Raw genomic sequence first — 20406 nt, 5'->3', positions numbered from 1 at the left:
AGTAAGGATTTATGAGACAAATTTTAAGGGCAATATAGTCTTTGTGTGTCATTTGTGTAGAGTTTGGTTGTGAATTGTTTATTTTGGTAGTCTTTCGTTTTGATTTTGCTAAGGGACTAGCAAAACCTAAGTGTGGGGGAATCTGATAGGAGCACAAAGTGTGACGTTTTTAATATATATTTTCCCTCATTTGGCTAAGTTATTCTCTTAAAATTACTAATTATAACATAGTTTATGTTTTTAGGTACTTCAAGGACTGAAATGGAGAAAACAAGCAAAAAAGAGCATAAATGAGAGTAAATTAAGGACAAGTCATTTTAGAAACTTTCCTCTTTCATTTTAGGAAATATTTCCTATTTTGTTTTAGGAAACTTTCTTCATTTGAACTTTTCTATTTCTGATTTTTATATTTTAATGAGAGTCCATCCCATTAGAAACTCTTGAGTGATTAAATCAAGAAAAATTGAAGGATTAATGAGGAAGAATTCGAGGAGATAAAATGGATTGTTTTTAATCAATATTTATTCCTAATTATCTGATTTCTTATTGATTATAAACTCTAATTAAATTCTGATTTTTCTTGATTGTAGGAGTTCATTATGTGCAAAATTGGAAGAAGAAATCAGTGCAATTCAAAGGAGAGGAATAAGGGATGTATCTGGTCACTATTCAAGGAATATACAATGAGTCATTAAGGGGAAAAGATATCAGAAAAATCAAGACTCTATCAGGAGAAAAATCAAGCAAATTTGGAGGAGAAATCACCTCAAGATGATTAGCCATGATTGCATCACAAGAGATGAGAATTCCACTATAAATAGCAGCCATTCTCTACTCCAAAATCATCACTTCTTCATACAAAATTCAGTTCATTAGCTTAGCTCTCCTCTCTCCAAAACCCTCTCCAAATATTCAGAAAAAGCCTCTTGTCGTGAAGAGCTTTAGGACTTCTCCAAGGCTGTTCGTGTTCTTGAAGGCCAAGCCCTGTGTTCTCTTGACGTTCTCCAAGCTTCCTTGAAGATCAAAAAGTGTAATTCATGGCCCTTATTTCTGTTTTCATACTCTTCAGTATTGAATTTCAGATTTCGTTTATGAGCTTTATTATTGGAATTGGATTTTTGTTGAGAATGAGTTTATGTTAGTAATTTTCAGATTTGTTTCTTTATGTTCTTGATTTGTTTATGATATCTCTCCAATCTGATTTCGTGCCATCTTTTATATCTTTAAGCATATGATTTTGGTTGAACAATGATGTTAATCTGCAGGTTAACAAAGCCAAATTTGTGTTTTAATTCACCTAATCGTTTTAGGGCATAAATTGAAGTGGTAAAGGCTATGTACAATGGTCGAGATTATATGCTACATGTTTGTGCGTTTGTAACTTCTTATGGATGCATACATGTTTGAATTCAGAATTCTAATTGCACTTAATGATTCATATTTAATGTTGACGGATGCTCTTCAGTATTAACGTGATGTTTTATATGAAATATTTTAAGTTACGGACTTTTCCTAACTTAGGAGATTCAAAAGAAGAATTAAAGTGGTACTCGATCTCTTCAGACTTGTACTTCGAATTCATTTCTGATATTTAGTGTTGGCACGATTTTAGGTTGTTTAGATTGAAATAATTCATTGCATGTTGATATGGTTTGGAAATTCTGGTTTGAGTGTGAAGAAATTGATCACATGTATATATTTATCTTTTTGTTTTATTTCGTAGGAACTTAGAAACCAAAAGTTGAATCCCCCCTTTTTATTGTGTAAATTTGTAGATAAATACTTGTTTTATTAATTACTAATTTAAATTGACCTTTTTGTTTAGGTGTACCCTACAATCCCCGGACTGAACGATCCCTGCTTATCCTATACTGACAACTACATTTTGCAGGGTTAAATTGTGAGGCTATTTTAGCCGCATCAATTTTTGGCGCCGTTGCCGGGGATTGTTAAAATTTCTAACGCTTAAAGTGTCATTAATTTTGTTGTTTATATAGAATGCATGCTAAAATTTTGTATTGCACTTGTGGAATGGTGATAAATTGCGATTTATGCTAGGCCAAGCTATAATTGTGATTTAATTTAAGTTTTATGAGTGTTACCAAATTAAGCATGTGTTTTATAATTGTTGTGCAATTTGGAGAGGTTTTTTTTTAAGCATGTTGTAAATTGTATGTGTTTCACTTAGATTAATTTACTTAGGTTGTTTTAAATTTCGTTGAATACTTAATTGTTTTAAGAGATTCAAAAAAAAAAAAAAAAAAAAAAAAAAAAAAAAAAAAAAATTGTTGTGACACAAGGAGAAGAGTCCAGGCTGAAGGACTATAAATATTAAGCGCTGCATGGGAGGCAACCCATTTCAACCGAAGCTGTGGAGGAGCCATCAACGAGAGTTTGACATTTCTATCCCTTCACTTGTTTAGGTTGAATTGTACTTGTGTCTTTTATTTTCGTTTTTGCTCCTTTGTTTTCGTATTTATTTTCATAAATTCCATCCCAATATGCTTAATTGTTCCATTGCATGCTTATGATTGATTACATTGAGGACAATGCAATATTTAAGTGTGGGGGAAGGGATTTATACTTTTGTCTTGAGTCATATATATATTGAAAATACAAAAAATTGAAAAATGTCAAAAATTAAAAAATTTCGTTGCTTTTATTGAGTCAAAATGATTTTTGGGTGAAATACTTTCTTCATCGTAGGCGCATCTGATGGGATGTGATGTCTAAGGTCTAGTTCGGATCCGAGAAGTGCTGACAAAGGGTCTCGTCCCCTGTCAATCAAGTGAGCTGAGCTCCGCCAAAATCGGTCCCCTCTTCACCTGGTCATGTTCCAAAGGAGTTACCGAAAGGAGAAAGGAAATAACCCTAGTCCAAAACCTTTTTGGTTAGTCTGAGTCTTTTGTTTTAACTTTGAGTCTTAGGATGCCCTTAACTGTCTAGGATGATTCACTATCTCTGAAATTATGGCTAAAAAAGGATCACAATATTGAGATGATTTTAACATGATATTCTTTGGTTAATTGAGATATATGAAAAGCATATGCATGAGTAGTGGATATGGATTTCGTGACCTTGGTACAGAATATGAGCATGTTAGGATGAGTTTTGATTCATAAAAGCCTATGTGAGATATTTGAGCCTATGTCCCTTTTTCTTGGAGTGATAAATGAAAAAAATATTCTTATTTTCTTGGCAATGTTTTGATGATCTCATTATTCTTCATTTGATTGATTGCTTGCCATAGATTAAGTTTAATGGACTAGAGAATGCTAGAATTCGCTCTTATGCTTGTTGAAACTTTTATCAATACATGTCACTGATTCTGGAAATGATAGAGGCACCATAGGAATCACCACCATAGCCAAATTAACTTGTGTCCATATTTGTGCCCGTCGTGGGACTCCCCTAGTTAAACCCCTTTGAGCTTACATTAAGCCTTTTCTTTTATCACCCTTAAAATCCTTAACCCTTAACCTTAGTATAGTTACAATCTTACCCTTTATTCTAAAAACTTAGTAGAGCTATCTTTGGAGACTTACTGCATGGATTTGGTGGCAAAGATGAAGATTTAGAAGAGGTGAAAGTTCAAGTGTGGGGGTAGACTTGTCCATAAGAAAAAAAAAATGTGAAAGCCATGAAAAAGAAAATGAAAAAGAAAGAAAAAATGTGCACGGCTAGGAAAAAATATGCATATGGATTTTAGTCCCCCATACTTGGTGAGCTTGGAGATTGTTTTGAATTGAAGGCCCCGCTACAGAAAAATTTGGTCTTTGTCCAGTTCACTAGAGTTCAAAGGAAGTTTGTGCCCAACATGAAGACATTTGGCCCTTTTATGTTACCTCTAGGGCATGACGTTTGCCTTGGTGGATTTCTTGAGGTCTCTATATTTACATGAGCTCTACTAGGTTTTTAGGATACTTTGACATTCCTTAACCTTTGTTTCTTAAAACCTTGAGCCTTGGCCCCATTACAACCCTTGAGAAGACCTTTTTGATCCTTAAGATGGGACAGCCTTTGATCTGTGGAGATGAGTTATAAGAGTTGAACCTATGGCTTGGGTCCATCCGTGCAAGTAGTTGATATCTTTCATGAGATCTTGAAAAATTATATTCACAAAGTGCTTTTTGTTTTGTATACATGTGAGCTATTTGATTGCCTCAAAATATTTTCTCTCACATATAATTGAGTGATTATAAGCTTTTAAGCATTGCCTTGATCTGAGAGAAGAAAGAGTGGATATACCTTGTGAGGATATGAATCATACTTGTCTGAAACATGTTGAGCTCCACCCATCACCATTGTTACAACCAAGTCCTACTTATTTATGTGTGGATTATATGTTTTAATTAACTCTCGAATATCTAAAGATTGATTCTCGATTTAGTGCTAATTTTGATGCCATGAGAGTAAGGATTTATGAGACAAATTTTAAGGGCAATATAGTCTTTGTGTGTCATTTGTGTAGAGTTTGGTTGTGAATTGTTTATTTTGGTAGTCTTTCGTTTTGATTTTGCTAAGGGACTAGCAAAACCTAAGTGTGGGGGAATCTGATAGGAGCACAAAGTGTGACGTTTTTAATATATATTTTCCCTCATTTGGCTAAGTTATTCTCTTAAAATTACTAATTATAACATAGTTTATGTTTTTAGGTACTTCAAGGACTGAAATGGAGAAAACAAGCAAAAAAGAGCATAAATGAGAGTAAATTAAGGACAAGTCATTTTAGAAACTTTCCTCTTTCATTTTAGGAAATATTTCCTATTTTGTTTTAGGAAACTTTCTTCATTTGAACTTTTCTATTTCTGATTTTTATATTTTAATGAGAGTCCATCCCATTAGAAACTCTTGAGTGATTAAATCAAGAAAAATTGAAGGATTAATGAGGAAGAATTCGAGGAGATAAAATGGATTGTTTTTAATCAATATTTATTCCTAATTATCTGATTTCTTATTGATTATAAACTCTAATTAAATTCTGATTTTTCTTGATTGTAGGAGTTCATTATGTGCAAAATTGGAAGAAGAAATCAGTGCAATTCAAAGGAGAGGAATAAGGGATGTATCTGGTCACTATTCAAGGAATATACAATGAGTCATTAAGGGGAAAAGATATCAGAAAAATCAAGACTCTATCAGGAGAAAAATCAAGCAAATTTGGAGGAGAAATCACCTCAAGATGATTAGCCATGATTGCATCACAAGAGATGAGAATTCCACTATAAATAGCAGCCATTCTCTACTCCAAAATCATCACTTCTTCATACAAAATTCAGTTCATTAGCTTAGCTCTCCTCTCTCCAAAACCCTCTCCAAATATTCAGAAAAAGCCTCTTGTCGTGAAGAGCTTTAGGACTTCTCCAAGGCTGTTCGTGTTCTTGAAGGCCAAGCCCTGTGTTCTCTTGACGTTCTCCAAGCTTCCTTGAAGATCAAAAAGTGTAATTCATGGCCCTTATTTCTGTTTTCATACTCTTCAGTATTGAATTTCAGATTTCGTTTATGAGCTTTATTATTGGAATTGGATTTTTGTTGAGAATGAGTTTATGTTAGTAATTTTCAGATTTGTTTCTTTATGTTCTTGATTTGTTTATGATATCTCTCCAATCTGATTTCGTGCCATCTTTTATATCTTTAAGCATATGATTTTGGTTGAACAATGATGTTAATCTGCAGGTTAACAAAGCCAAATTTGTGTTTTAATTCACCTAATCGTTTTAGGGCATAAATTGAAGTGGTAAAGGCTATGTACAATGGTCGAGATTATATGCTACATGTTTGTGCGTTTGTAACTTCTTATGGATGCATACATGTTTGAATTCAGAATTCTAATTGCACTTAATGATTCATATTTAATGTTGACGGATGCTCTTCAGTATTAACGTGATGTTTTATATGAAATATTTTAAGTTACGGACTTTTCCTAACTTAGGAGATTCAAAAGAAGAATTAAAGTGGTACTCGATCTCTTCAGACTTGTACTTCGAATTCATTTCTGATATTTAGTGTTGGCACGATTTTAGGTTGTTTAGATTGAAATAATTCATTGCATGTTGATATGGTTTGGAAATTCTGGTTTGAGTGTGAAGAAATTGATCACATGTATATATTTATCTTTTTGTTTTATTTCGTAGGAACTTAGAAACCAAAAGTTGAATCCCCCCTTTTTATTGTGTAAATTTGTAGATAAATACTTGTTTTATTAATTACTAATTTAAATTGACCTTTTTGTTTAGGTGTACCCTACAATCCCCGGACTGAACGATCCCTGCTTATCCTATACTGACAACTACATTTTGCAGGGTTAAATTGTGAGGCTATTTTAGCCGCATCAATTTTTGGCGCCGTTGCCGGGGATTGTTAAAATTTCTAACGCTTAAAGTGTCATTAATTTTGTTGTTTATATAGAATGCATGCTAAAATTTTGTATTGCACTTGTGGAATGGTGATAAATTGCGATTTATGCTAGGCCAAGCTATAATTGTGATTTAATTTAAGTTTTATGAGTGTTACCAAATTAAGCATGTGTTTTATAATTGTTGTGCAATTTGGAGAGGTTTTTTTTTAAGCATGTTGTAAATTGTATGTGTTTCACTTAGATTAATTTACTTAGGTTGTTTTAAATTTCGTTGAATACTTAATTGTTTTAAGAGATTCAAAAAAAAAAAAAAAAAAAAAAAAAAAAAAAAAAAAAAAAATTGTTGTGACACAAGGAGAAGAGTCCAGGCTGAAGGACTATAAATATTAAGCGCTGCATGGGAGGCAACCCATTTCAACCGAAGCTGTGGAGGAGCCATCAACGAGAGTTTGACATTTCTATCCCTTCACTTGTTTAGGTTGAATTGTACTTGTGTCTTTTATTTTCGTTTTTGCTCCTTTGTTTTCGTATTTATTTTCATAAATTCCATCCCAATATGCTTAATTGTTCCATTGCATGCTTATGATTGATTACATTGAGGACAATGCAATATTTAAGTGTGGGGGAAGGGATTTATACTTTTGTCTTGAGTCATATATATATTGAAAATACAAAAAATTGAAAAATGTCAAAAATTAAAAAATTTCGTTGCTTTTATTGAGTCAAAATGATTTTTGGGTGAAATACTTTCTTCATCGTAGGCGCATCTGATGGGATGTGATGTCTAAGGTCTAGTTCGGATCCGAGAAGTGCTGACAAAGGGTCTCGTCCCCTGTCAATCAAGTGAGCTGAGCTCCGCCAAAATCGGTCCCCTCTTCACCTGGTCATGTTCCAAAGGAGTTACCGAAAGGAGAAAGGAAATAACCCTAGTCCAAAACCTTTTTGGTTAGTCTGAGTCTTTTGTTTTAACTTTGAGTCTTAGGATGCCCTTAACTGTCTAGGATGATTCACTATCTCTGAAATTATGGCTAAAAAAGGATCACAATATTGAGATGATTTTAACATGATATTCTTTGGTTAATTGAGATATATGAAAAGCATATGCATGAGTAGTGGATATGGATTTCGTGACCTTGGTACAGAATATGAGCATGTTAGGATGAGTTTTGATTCATAAAAGCCTATGTGAGATATTTGAGCCTATGTCCCTTTTTCTTGGAGTGATAAATGAAAAAAATATTCTTATTTTCTTGGCAATGTTTTGATGATCTCATTATTCTTCATTTGATTGATTGCTTGCCATAGATTAAGTTTAATGGACTAGAGAATGCTAGAATTCGCTCTTATGCTTGTTGAAACTTTTATCAATACATGTCACTGATTCTGGAAATGATAGAGGCACCATAGGAATCACCACCATAGCCAAATTAACTTGTGTCCATATTTGTGCCCGTCGTGGGACTCCCCTAGTTAAACCCCTTTGAGCTTACATTAAGCCTTTTCTTTTATCACCCTTAAAATCCTTAACCCTTAACCTTAGTATAGTTACAATCTTACCCTTTATTCTAAAAACTTAGTAGAGCTATCTTTGGAGACTTACTGCATGGATTTGGTGGCAAAGATGAAGATTTAGAAGAGGTGAAAGTTCAAGTGTGGGGGTAGACTTGTCCATAAGAAAAAAAAAATGTGAAAGCCATGAAAAAGAAAATGAAAAAGAAAGAAAAAATGTGCACGGCTAGGAAAAAATATGCATATGGATTTTAGTCCCCCATACTTGGTGAGCTTGGAGATTGTTTTGAATTGAAGGCCCCGCTACAGAAAAATTTGGTCTTTGTCCAGTTCACTAGAGTTCAAAGGAAGTTTGTGCCCAACATGAAGACATTTGGCCCTTTTATGTTACCTCTAGGGCATGACGTTTGCCTTGGTGGATTTCTTGAGGTCTCTATATTTACATGAGCTCTACTAGGTTTTTAGGATACTTTGACATTCCTTAACCTTTGTTTCTTAAAACCTTGAGCCTTGGCCCCATTACAACCCTTGAGAAGACCTTTTTGATCCTTAAGATGGGACAGCCTTTGATCTGTGGAGATGAGTTATAAGAGTTGAACCTATGGCTTGGGTCCATCCGTGCAAGTAGTTGATATCTTTCATGAGATCTTGAAAAATTATATTCACAAAGTGCTTTTTGTTTTGTATACATGTGAGCTATTTGATTGCCTCAAAATATTTTCTCTCACATATAATTGAGTGATTATAAGCTTTTAAGCATTGCCTTGATCTGAGAGAAGAAAGAGTGGATATACCTTGTGAGGATATGAATCATACTTGTCTGAAACATGTTGAGCTCCACCCATCACCATTGTTACAACCAAGTCCTACTTATTTATGTGTGGATTATATGTTTTAATTAACTCTCGAATATCTAAAGATTGATTCTCGATTTAGTGCTAATTTTGATGCCATGAGAGTAAGGATTTATGAGACAAATTTTAAGGGCAATATAGTCTTTGTGTGTCATTTGTGTAGAGTTTGGTTGTGAATTGTTTATTTTGGTAGTCTTTCGTTTTGATTTTGCTAAGGGACTAGCAAAACCTAAGTGTGGGGGAATCTGATAGGAGCACAAAGTGTGACGTTTTTAATATATATTTTCCCTCATTTGGCTAAGTTATTCTCTTAAAATTACTAATTATAACATAGTTTATGTTTTTAGGTACTTCAAGGACTGAAATGGAGAAAACAAGCAAAAAAGAGCATAAATGAGAGTAAATTAAGGACAAGTCATTTTAGAAACTTTCCTCTTTCATTTTAGGAAATATTTCCTATTTTGTTTTAGGAAACTTTCTTCATTTGAACTTTTCTATTTCTGATTTTTATATTTTAATGAGAGTCCATCCCATTAGAAACTCTTGAGTGATTAAATCAAGAAAAATTGAAGGATTAATGAGGAAGAATTCGAGGAGATAAAATGGATTGTTTTTAATCAATATTTATTCCTAATTATCTGATTTCTTATTGATTATAAACTCTAATTAAATTCTGATTTTTCTTGATTGTAGGAGTTCATTATGTGCAAAATTGGAAGAAGAAATCAGTGCAATTCAAAGGAGAGGAATAAGGGATGTATCTGGTCACTATTCAAGGAATATACAATGAGTCATTAAGGGGAAAAGATATCAGAAAAATCAAGACTCTATCAGGAGAAAAATCAAGCAAATTTGGAGGAGAAATCACCTCAAGATGATTAGCCATGATTGCATCACAAGAGATGAGAATTCCACTATAAATAGCAGCCATTCTCTACTCCAAAATCATCACTTCTTCATACAAAATTCAGTTCATTAGCTTAGCTCTCCTCTCTCCAAAACCCTCTCCAAATATTCAGAAAAAGCCTCTTGTCGTGAAGAGCTTTAGGACTTCTCCAAGGCTGTTCGTGTTCTTGAAGGCCAAGCCCTGTGTTCTCTTGACGTTCTCCAAGCTTCCTTGAAGATCAAAAAGTGTAATTCATGGCCCTTATTTCTGTTTTCATACTCTTCAGTATTGAATTTCAGATTTCGTTTATGAGCTTTATTATTGGAATTGGATTTTTGTTGAGAATGAGTTTATGTTAGTAATTTTCAGATTTGTTTCTTTATGTTCTTGATTTGTTTATGATATCTCTCCAATCTGATTTCGTGCCATCTTTTATATCTTTAAGCATATGATTTTGGTTGAACAATGATGTTAATCTGCAGGTTAACAAAGCCAAATTTGTGTTTTAATTCACCTAATCGTTTTAGGGCATAAATTGAAGTGGTAAAGGCTATGTACAATGGTCGAGATTATATGCTACATGTTTGTGCGTTTGTAACTTCTTATGGATGCATACATGTTTGAATTCAGAATTCTAATTGCACTTAATGATTCATATTTAATGTTGACGGATGCTCTTCAGTATTAACGTGATGTTTTATATGAAATATTTTAAGTTACGGACTTTTCCTAACTTAGGAGATTCAAAAGAAGAATTAAAGTGGTACTCGATCTCTTCAGACTTGTACTTCGAATTCATTTCTGATATTTAGTGTTGGCACGATTTTAGGTTGTTTAGATTGAAATAATTCATTGCATGTTGATATGGTTTGGAAATTCTGGTTTGAGTGTGAAGAAATTGATCACATGTATATATTTATCTTTTTGTTTTATTTCGTAGGAACTTAGAAACCAAAAGTTGAATCCCCCCTTTTTATTGTGTAAATTTGTAGATAAATACTTGTTTTATTAATTACTAATTTAAATTGACCTTTTTGTTTAGGTGTACCCTACAATCCCCGGACTGAACGATCCCTGCTTATCCTATACTGACAACTACATTTTGCAGGGTTAAATTGTGAGGCTATTTTAGCCGCATCAAGAACATGGATCAACTTTTTGGTTTTGTGTTCTTGAATCAATAAGTAGTAAAGGTTTTGTACAAAAACCGAATTTAATCAAAGAAGATTGCAATTAGGTGGACTTTTTCATACGAAGTTGCACATTTGAGTTGATAGCCTTTCTAGGTGCTTATTGCGTTAAACATGTATGATTGACTAGCTTTCTAGGGCTTGAATGCATGTTTGATAGGATTAGTCTATGTGCTTTCACTTAGATTAATTAGCATTGAAAGTAAAATATGGGGAATTGTTTGCTTTTAACGTTTCACATGATCAACTCCTCTTGCATGACTATGATGAACAATGATGGACTTGAATCAATTTTAATCATGAGTTTCGACTTTGATCCTTGTTCTCACATCCCATTGATGTTTTTTATGTTTTTGCATTTTAATTATTTAGTTAACTTAGTATTTATTTTCGGAAGAAGAAAACCAAAAACAAAATCCCCCCTTAATTTCGTAAATAGTGTTTATAGTTGTAAATAATTCTTGTGAATTTTATATTTTGTTTTAATTTTAATTGTTTAATTGTTTGATAATGACAGGTGTACCCTCAATCCCCGGAATAGAACGATCCCTATTTACTTTATACTACTAATGACATTTCAGGGTTAAATTATGCGCTTGCTTTGAGCGCATCAAGTATCACCAAAATGAGTCCTCCCTCTCACTTACTTCTTAATCTGGCTATCTGGCCTTCTGAAACAAAGGAAAGTGACTTATGTCTAAGCGACTATCCCTATATCGTAGCTCACCAATAGTAGTGGTTTCTATTGGGCTCGACTTACAATTCGGAATCAATTGAGATATTAACTATGTTTATAACATTTCCATGTAAAAATAAATACTTGTACACACCCTTCACATGTAAATTGGTTTGTTTTCTTACTTCTTTTACTTGTACAAACTTTGTACGTTTCTTTTGTTGCTTGTGAATAGTGACGTTTTTGTATCAAATATTAACCTGTATTTCTTGTCTTGTGTAAGTTACTAACTTTTGTACCTCTTAATGTTGTTCAGAATCTCCATGAATGTCCGAGCCTTCTAAACTCCCTAGCAAGAAAGAGATTGAAGAAAGGCTCGCTCGTTTGAAAAATCCTCCTACACTTGAGTACAGAAGACCTTCTTCCTTGCAATTCAAAGACTATACATTTAACGAGCAAGGGAAGAGGATCTATTCTTCTGAGGAGTCTACACCACCTACTCCTACTCCATCTCCTCCTTCACGTTCACCTTCACCTGTGGTTTCGTCCAACTCTACTCCACCACCTTCACCACCACCTGAAGAAGTAAGGGAAGAAAGAATGGCATCCATTAGGGAACTATCCACAGCAACAGTCGAGGGAGGACCCCCTACAGGCATTGTGTACCCTGCCCCTGCAGCAGGCAGACAAGCAGAGTTTGAACTGAAGAGTGGACTATTGCACCAACTCCCTATCTTCCATGGGCTTAATATGGAGGACGCCAATAAGCATCTTAGAACATTCCAGGCTGTGTGTTCTAACATGCAACCACAAGGAGCAGATGAGAACATTCTGAAAATGAAGGCATTTCCATTCTCCTTAGCTGACAGAGCCAAAGATTGGCTATATGAGATACCTGTTGGACGTATCACTTCCTGGGAAACAATGAAGAAAGCCTTTTTGGAAAAATACTTCCCAGCTTCAAAGGTCATCACACTCAGGAAGAAACTCAGTGGAATTGAGCAAGCCCATGATGAGTCCTATGGTGCCTACTATGAAAGGTTCAACTCCTTACTTGCCCAATGCCCTCAACATCAGATGAAGAATGAAACTCTGCTTACATGTTTTTATGAGGGACTCTTACCCTTAGAGAGGCAAATGCTTGATGCTGCAGCTGGAGGAGCTTTTGTGGACAAGTCACCTGCAGCTGGAAGGGAACTTATTGAGAATCGTGCCCTAAACAATCAACAATATGAGGGTATAGGACACTCCATTCGAAAGGTGCATGAGGTGGGAAAGAATACTGCCATTGAGGACCAACTAAATAATCTCACCTTCCTAATGAACCAAGTCGTCACTTCCAAGGGGCCAAGTGCCACAATTGCTTGTGGGGTATGCTCTATGCAAGGGCATGTTACATATCTGATAGGAGCATTTTAATGCGACGTTTTACTTGCCTTTCAGTACATTTCTTGCGTTATTTCCTTAATAAAACTCTGTTTAGGAAAGTTTCCATTCTTGATTGGGAAAGTTCCTATTTGTAGAAAGTTTCTATTTTTTTGTAGTTTCTATTTATCATTTTTAGTAAGTTTCCATTTTTCGGTAGTTTCTATTTTTCATTTTTAGAAAGTTTCCCATTTTCAGTTTAGGAAAGTTGCCATTTTTCATTTTAGGAAAGTTTCTATTTTTCTTATTAGTTTCTATTTTCAGGACCTCCGAGCTAGAAAGTGGAAATGAACTCACAAATGGAAAGAGGAGCTTGCGATCACCAAGGGGAGCAAAGATGAAGAACAATGAGCCACAGAAATGAGCAGAAATGAAGGAAAGAAGTTTTCCTGGTACAACCAGGAAACCCTGCGGAAAGGAGGAAAGCCCACCAATGAAGTTTCCAACGTTACTATGAAAAAAAGAAATGGAAAAATAAAGTGTTGTGACGTTGGAAGATGACATGGCATAGAAGTGACGCATGGAGGCCTAAAAACTCTCAAGACTTGTTGGATTTTCGGCTAATTGGATAAAAGCCCACCAAAGCCCATGGAACTAGGGTTTGTGACGCAAACCCTAGCCCTAAAGATGTTTTGCCGTGAATTTGCAAGAGAGAAACAAGGAAGATGCGTCCAAAAATCAGAAATTAAAAAGAGATTTTCTAGGGAGATTATCTAGGGCTATTTTTATGGAAAGAAAATACTTGGAGATAAACCCTAGAAGCTTTGCCGTGAAAAAGGAAGAGATAAACAAGGGAGGACGTGAAAATCCTAGGGTTTTGGACGGCAAAGATATTCCCTAGAGAGTTTTAAGGAAAGAGAAAAAGGTGGAGACCAAGAAAAGCTCAAATGAAGTCTAGATACATTCCTACATTCCCTAAAGAGTTTTGGCAGAATTTAAAAACAGAAAATCAGAAATTATCTCAAGAATTTCGGCAAGAAAATCAAGGGAAATATTCTAGGAAATTATGTGATTGGTTGAGACACCTCATAGGGCTTATGTGGCAAGAAATCATTGGAGGAAATTATGTGGAGGAAGCAAGCAATAGCCGTGAGCTTTTCTAGGGTTTTGGACGGCATGGAGACCTAGGGGCCGTCCCCTATATATTCCTCTCTTCTCTCAACGTCAAGAGTTCCCACTTTTGCGTTTTACACTTTGAAAAAAAAATCAGAAAACTCTCTCTAGCCTAGCCGTGTTCTTCTCCATCCTCTAGGGCAACCACGAAGTTCAAGCAAGGCCAAGGAAGAAGAGGACAAGCCGTGCACATCATCCATCACCATCCTTGAAGATTGCTTTCGAAATTCAAGAGACCATTCAGCCCATCTCCATCTCTTGGTGTAATCCGATTCTCCTTGTAACCTTTGCTTTGTAATTTTCGTTGGTTATGCCCTAGTTGACACATGTGTTTGAACAAGTTTCGAATTCTGAAATTCTATGATTAATTGTTAATTTTCAGATTCATGTTTTGCGATTTATGGTTGCTTATGTGTGAGTGTTTGATTAAATTTGCATAATAGATAACTTTTGTATTTTAATCTTATGTGGTTGCAAACACCTAGGGTTTTTATATAATTGGTGCTACGAATTTAAGAACATGAATCAACTTTTTGGTTTTGTGTTCTTGAATCAATAAGTAGTAAAGGTTTTGTACAAAAACCGAATTTAATCAAAGAAGATTGCAATTAGGTGGACTTTTTCATACTAAGTTGCACATTTGAATTGATAGCCTTTCTAGATGCTTAATGCGTTAGACATGTATGATTGACTAGCTTTCTAGGGCTTGAATGCATGTTTGATAGGATTAGTCTATGTGCTTTCACTTAGATTAATTAGCGTTGAAAGTAAAATATGGGAAAATTGTTTGCTTTGAACGTTTCACATGATCAATTCCTCTTGCATGACTATGATGAACAATGATGAACTTGAATTAATTTTAATCATATGTTTCGATTTTGATCTTTGTTCTTGCATTCCATTTATAATTTTATGTTTTTGCATTTTAATTGTTTTATTAACTTAGTTTTATTTTTAGAAAAATCAAAATCAAAAACCCCCTTTTAATTCGTAAATAATGTGCATATGTGTGAATATTATACTTTGTTTTGATTTTAATTGTTTAATTGTTTGACAATGACAGGTGTACCCTCAATCCCCGGAATAGAACGATCCCTACTTACTTATACTACTAACGATATTTCAGGGTTAAATTATGCGCTAGCTTTGAGCGCATCAATATCAGTGCCCTCAACTCAATGAAAATGGAGGATGGGAATCTGCAAATGCTATTGGAGGATATCAAGGAGGATATCAAGGGGGATATCAAGGAGGACCTCAACGTCCTAGGCATGATCCTTATTCCAATACTTACAACCCAAGATGGAGGGACCATCCCAACTTCAAGTGGACCAACAATGAGAACGTTCAGAATCCTCTTGGAGGGAACTTCCAACGTCCTCAAGGGCCCTCATTTCAAGGATCTTCCTTTCAAAGGCCTTACATGCCTCCTCCTCAATAGAATTCAGGGCATTCCAACTCTCACTATGATAAAACGTTGGAGGCCTTGACTAGCTCTACACAAGCCTTGACAAACTCTTCTCAGGCTTTAATTCAAGGACAACAGACCCATACTAAGGACATTGCAGACCTTAAGAAGCAAATGGGCCAAGTTGTGGACTTCATGAGTAAGATCCATGAAACAGGGAAGCTCCCTAGTAACACAATACCTAACCCTAAGGGTAATGTGGAGAATGCATCAGTTGTGACTACAAGGAGTGGAAGACCATTTGTGGATCAACCCAAGCAAACCAAGAAGGCCCAAGTGAGCATAGAGATTGAGGAAGACCAAGAACCCACCAAGTTGGGTATTGAGAAGGACCCTGCAACGTCCAAAGAAGAAACCAAGGCGTCCTCACCAAAGGCAAAACCGGAAATTAAAGGTATTCATTCTAACTTATCAAATTCGGTTATTGCTAACCTTTCTTCTTCTTGCATACCCTTCCCACGCAGGTTTGCCAAATCTAAGAAGGATGAGAGTGACCAAGCTATCTTGGAAACTTTCAAGAAGGTGCAAGTGAACCTACCCCTCCTAGAGGCCATCAAACAAGTCCCTAAGTATGCCAAGTTCCTCAAAGAGCTTTGTACTACTAGGAGAGTAAACCGTGAAAAGGAGGTGGTAAAGGTAAGTGAAAATGTCTCTGCCTTGATTCAGAGGAAGATTCCTCCAAAGTGTAAGGATCCTGGAAGCTTTACTATTCCATGTACTATTGGTAACTCTCGCTTTAAGAATGCCATGCTAGACCTAGGTGCATCTGTTAATGTTATGCCCTATTCTGTGTATGCAACCCTAGGTCTAGGGGAACTTAAATCTGATAATGTTATCATTCAGTTAGCTGACAGATCCAATGCATACCCTAGAGGTTTGTTGGAGGATGTGCTTGTGCAGGTTAACCATCTTATCTTCCCAGCTGATTTTTATGTGTTGGAAATGGAGGACTCCCCTGTGAGTTCCACTCCATTGCTTTTGGGACGTCCTTTCTTAAGGACAGCTAGAACAAAGATAGATGTGTATGCAGGCTCTCTCACCATGGAATTTGATGGTGACGATATTGGCTTCAACATCTTTGAAGCAATGAGGTATCCTCTTGATGTTAATGATTGTTTTTCTACTGATATCTTAGATGATCTTGCACAGAAAATGTTTGATGTAATGAATGAGGATACCCTAGCCACGACTCTTGAACAAGGAATAGGGTACACACAAGGTGGCGTCACTATCTCAGAGGATAAATTGAAGGACACTTGTGAGGAGAAGATCATTGAAAACGTCTCCTTTCTTGAAGCATCACCCTATGTAGGTAAGTCTCCTTCTCCTTTGTCCATTCAGTTATCTGCTAACAAGACTTTACCTTCAGTGGTCCAGGCACCAGAACTTGAGCTAAAACCTCTTCCAGACCACTTGAAGTATGTCTACTTAGGGGACAAGGAGACCTTACCAGTGATTGTGTCCTCTGCACTTACGACTCCACAAGAAGGGAAGTTGGTGGAAATGCTGAAACAACACAAGACCGCCATAGGATGGACATTGGCGGATATCAAGGGAATCAGCCCTACAACTTGCGTCCATAGGATACTTCTAGAGGAGGGGTCTAAACCCACTAGAGAGGCTCAACGTCGTCTCAACCCTCCAATGATGGAAGTTGTGAAGAAGGAGGTTATCAAACTCCTTGATTGTGGGGTGATCTACCCCATTTCAGACTCCAAATGGGTCTCCCCAGTTCAGGTCGTGCCCAAGAAGTCTGGGGTAACTGTGGTAAAGAATGCTGAGAACGAACTGGTGCCTCAAAGGACAGTCACAGGCCACAGAGTGTGCATTGACTATAGGAGGCTCAACGCAACAACAAGGAAAGATCACTTTCCTCTTCCATTCATTGATCAGATGCTTGAGAGCCTAGCTGGACATGACTACTACTGCTTCTTGGATGGCTACTCAGGCTACAATCAGATTGCCATAGCCAATGAAGATCAAGAGAAGACAACATTCACTTGCCCATTTGGGACGTTTGCCTATCGACGTATGCCCTTTGGCCTTTGCAACGCCCCAGGTACCTTTCAGAGGTGTATGGTAAGTATCTTTTCAGATCATATTGAGAAAATCATAGAGATATTCATGGATGACTTTTCAGTTTTTGGAAAGAATTTTGATGATTGTCTTAATAATCTGGAGATAATTTTGAAACGTTGCATAGAAACTAACCTTGTATTAAACTGGGAAAAATGCCATTTTATGGTTAAACAAGGGATATTTCTAGGACACATTGTCTCTGCTAGGGGAATAGAGGTTGATAAAGCCAAGGTGGATATTGTGCGTTACTTACCCTCTCCCACTTCTGTGAGAGAGATTCGTTCTTTCCTTGGCCATGCAGGTTTTTATAGGAGGTTCATCAAGGACTTCTCCAAGATTTCGAGACCTTTATGCCAACTACTCCAGAAGGATGTGACGTTTCACTTTGACAAGGAGTGTCAAGAAGCTTTTGACAAGCTTAAGGAGTTGTTGACGTCTGCCCCAATCATGTTGCCTCCAGATTGGTCCTTGCCCTTTGAGTTGATGTGTGATGCCTCTGACTACGCAGTTGGAGCTGTTTTGGGGCAAAGGAAGGACAAACGCCCTTATGCAATCTACTACGCCTCAAGGACTCTGAATGATGCACAGATGAACTACTCCACCACAGAGAAAGAGCTCCTTGCAGTTGTCTTTGCCCTTGAAAAGTTTCGTTCTTACTTACTTGGTACAAAAGTTATTATCTATGCTGACCATGCAGCTTTGAAGTACTTGATGACCAAGAAGGAGGCGAAACCAAGGCTCATTAGATGGATACTACTCTTGCAAGAATTCGACGTGGAAATCAAGGACAAGAAGGGTAGTGAAAACGTGGTAGCTGACCACTTGAGTCGTTTGGTCCATGCAGAAGACCCTCTCCCTCTAGTGGAGACGTTTCCAGATGAGCAGCTTTTTGGACTTCAGGTAAGTGAACCATGGTATGCAGATATTTTGAATTACATTGTTTCTAAGCAAATTCCTGATACCATGTCACGTGCTCATAGAGATAGGCTTAAGAAAACTGTTAAGCAATATGTTTGGGATGAACCCTATTTATGGAAATATTGCTCTGATCAACTGATTAGGAGATGTGTGCCTGAACATGAACATAATGCCATACTTTCTTTTTGCCATTCTAAAACATGTGGGGGTCACTATGGGTCTAAGAAGACTGCATTTAAGGTGTTAGAGTCAGGATTCTTTTGGCCAACGTTATTTAAGGATGCACATGCATATTGTTTAACTTGTGATAGATGCCAAAGAACCGGAAATCTAAGTTCTAGAGATCAAATGCCATTGTCTAATATCATAACTGTTGAAATATTTGATGTCTGGGGTATAGATTTCATGGGACCCTTCCCTTCATCTTTTGGGTGTTTATATATCTTACTTGCTGTGGACTATGTTTCCAAATGGGTGGAAGCAAAAGCCACTCGAACTAATGACTCTAAGGTTGTTGCAGATTTTATCAAGTCTAACATCTTTAGCAGGTTTGGAATGCCTAGAGTCCTCATTAGTGATGGTGGTTCCCATTTTTGCAATCGGACGATTGAGGCCTTGTTGAAGAAATATGATGTCACACATAAGGTTTCTACACCTTATCACCCCCAAACAAGTGGGCAAGCTGAAGTCTCAAATCGTCAGATTAAGGGGATATTGGAGAAGACTGTGAACCCTAACAGGAAGGACTGGTCCTTGCGTTTAGAGGATGCTTTATGGGCCTACAGAACTGCATACAAGACTCCCATAGGTATGTCACCATATCGAATTGTCTATGGCAAACCTTGCCATTTACCTGTGGAGTTAGAGCACAAAGCTTGGTGGGCTGTGAAGCAATTCAACATGGATATTGATGAAGCTGGGCTTCATAGGAAGTTGCAATTGATATGAGCATAAAATGCGACGTTTATAATGTTTAAACCCTATATTTTGCTAAGTTATTTCCTTTATCTTGATCAATTTAACTTAGTTAGTGTTTTACAGGTGTAAATGGAGTCTCAAAGTCCAAAAATGGCTAAGGAAGGCACAAGTGGCGAAGAAATGGAAAGAAATGAAGAAATGGAAGTTTTCCCAGTTTGACTAGGAAAAGGAATCCCAGTTGAAGTAGGAGTCTGAAGCTAACTTGGACTATGAGTTCTACTTGGACAAGGAAACCCAATTCTACTCAGATAAGGAATACTAGTATGACAAGGAGTCCCTGTTGGATAAGGATTACTCAAGAAGGTTCCGGAAGAGTGTAGAAGCATCTCGGAAAAGGAAGCAGTATTTGACTAGGAAACCTACTTGCATATGGAGTTCTACTCATACTAGGAGTGCCTTGGAACGTTCATGAAGTATCTAGAAGTCTCAAGAATGATCATATGCCGTGCACATGGAAGAGAAAGCAACAAGGAATTCGGATTTCAAAGCAATGTGGAGTTTGGATTTCTAGTTGAGTACGGATTGGAATTGCCGTGAGATTCTTGAAGGTTCTAGGGAGTTCTTGATGTTTCATTCTTCAATAAGGCGTGGAAGACATGTGAGAGGCATGTGATGGCAAGGAAAACCGAGTTGGACTTAAGTTGTGCTTTAAAAGTCAAATCCATTACAGATTCGGATTACTGCCTGTGCAGATCAGTCAACTTCAACGGAGTGCCATTAATCGCTCAGAGCTCAGAAAATTATGATCTTTATATGGTTGGAAAGCTACAGATGTCTAGTTTCCAGAACTTTTTACAGCTCGGCGATACCTGATAGGAGCATTTTACTGCGACGTTTTAACTGCATTTCCCTATGTTTTCTGCGCCATTTCCTTGGAAAAATCCCTGTTTTGGAAAGTTTCCATTCTTTGATTGGGAAAGTTCCTTATTGTAGAAAGTTTCCAAATCTGTAG

The sequence above is a fragment of the Rosa rugosa genome, chromosome 4 (assembly GCF_958449725.1).
Source record: "Rosa rugosa chromosome 4, drRosRugo1.1, whole genome shotgun sequence".
In the NCBI taxonomy this organism is placed as follows: Eukaryota; Viridiplantae; Streptophyta; class Magnoliopsida; order Rosales; family Rosaceae; genus Rosa; species Rosa rugosa.
Note: the sequence above shows the minus strand (reverse complement) of the source record.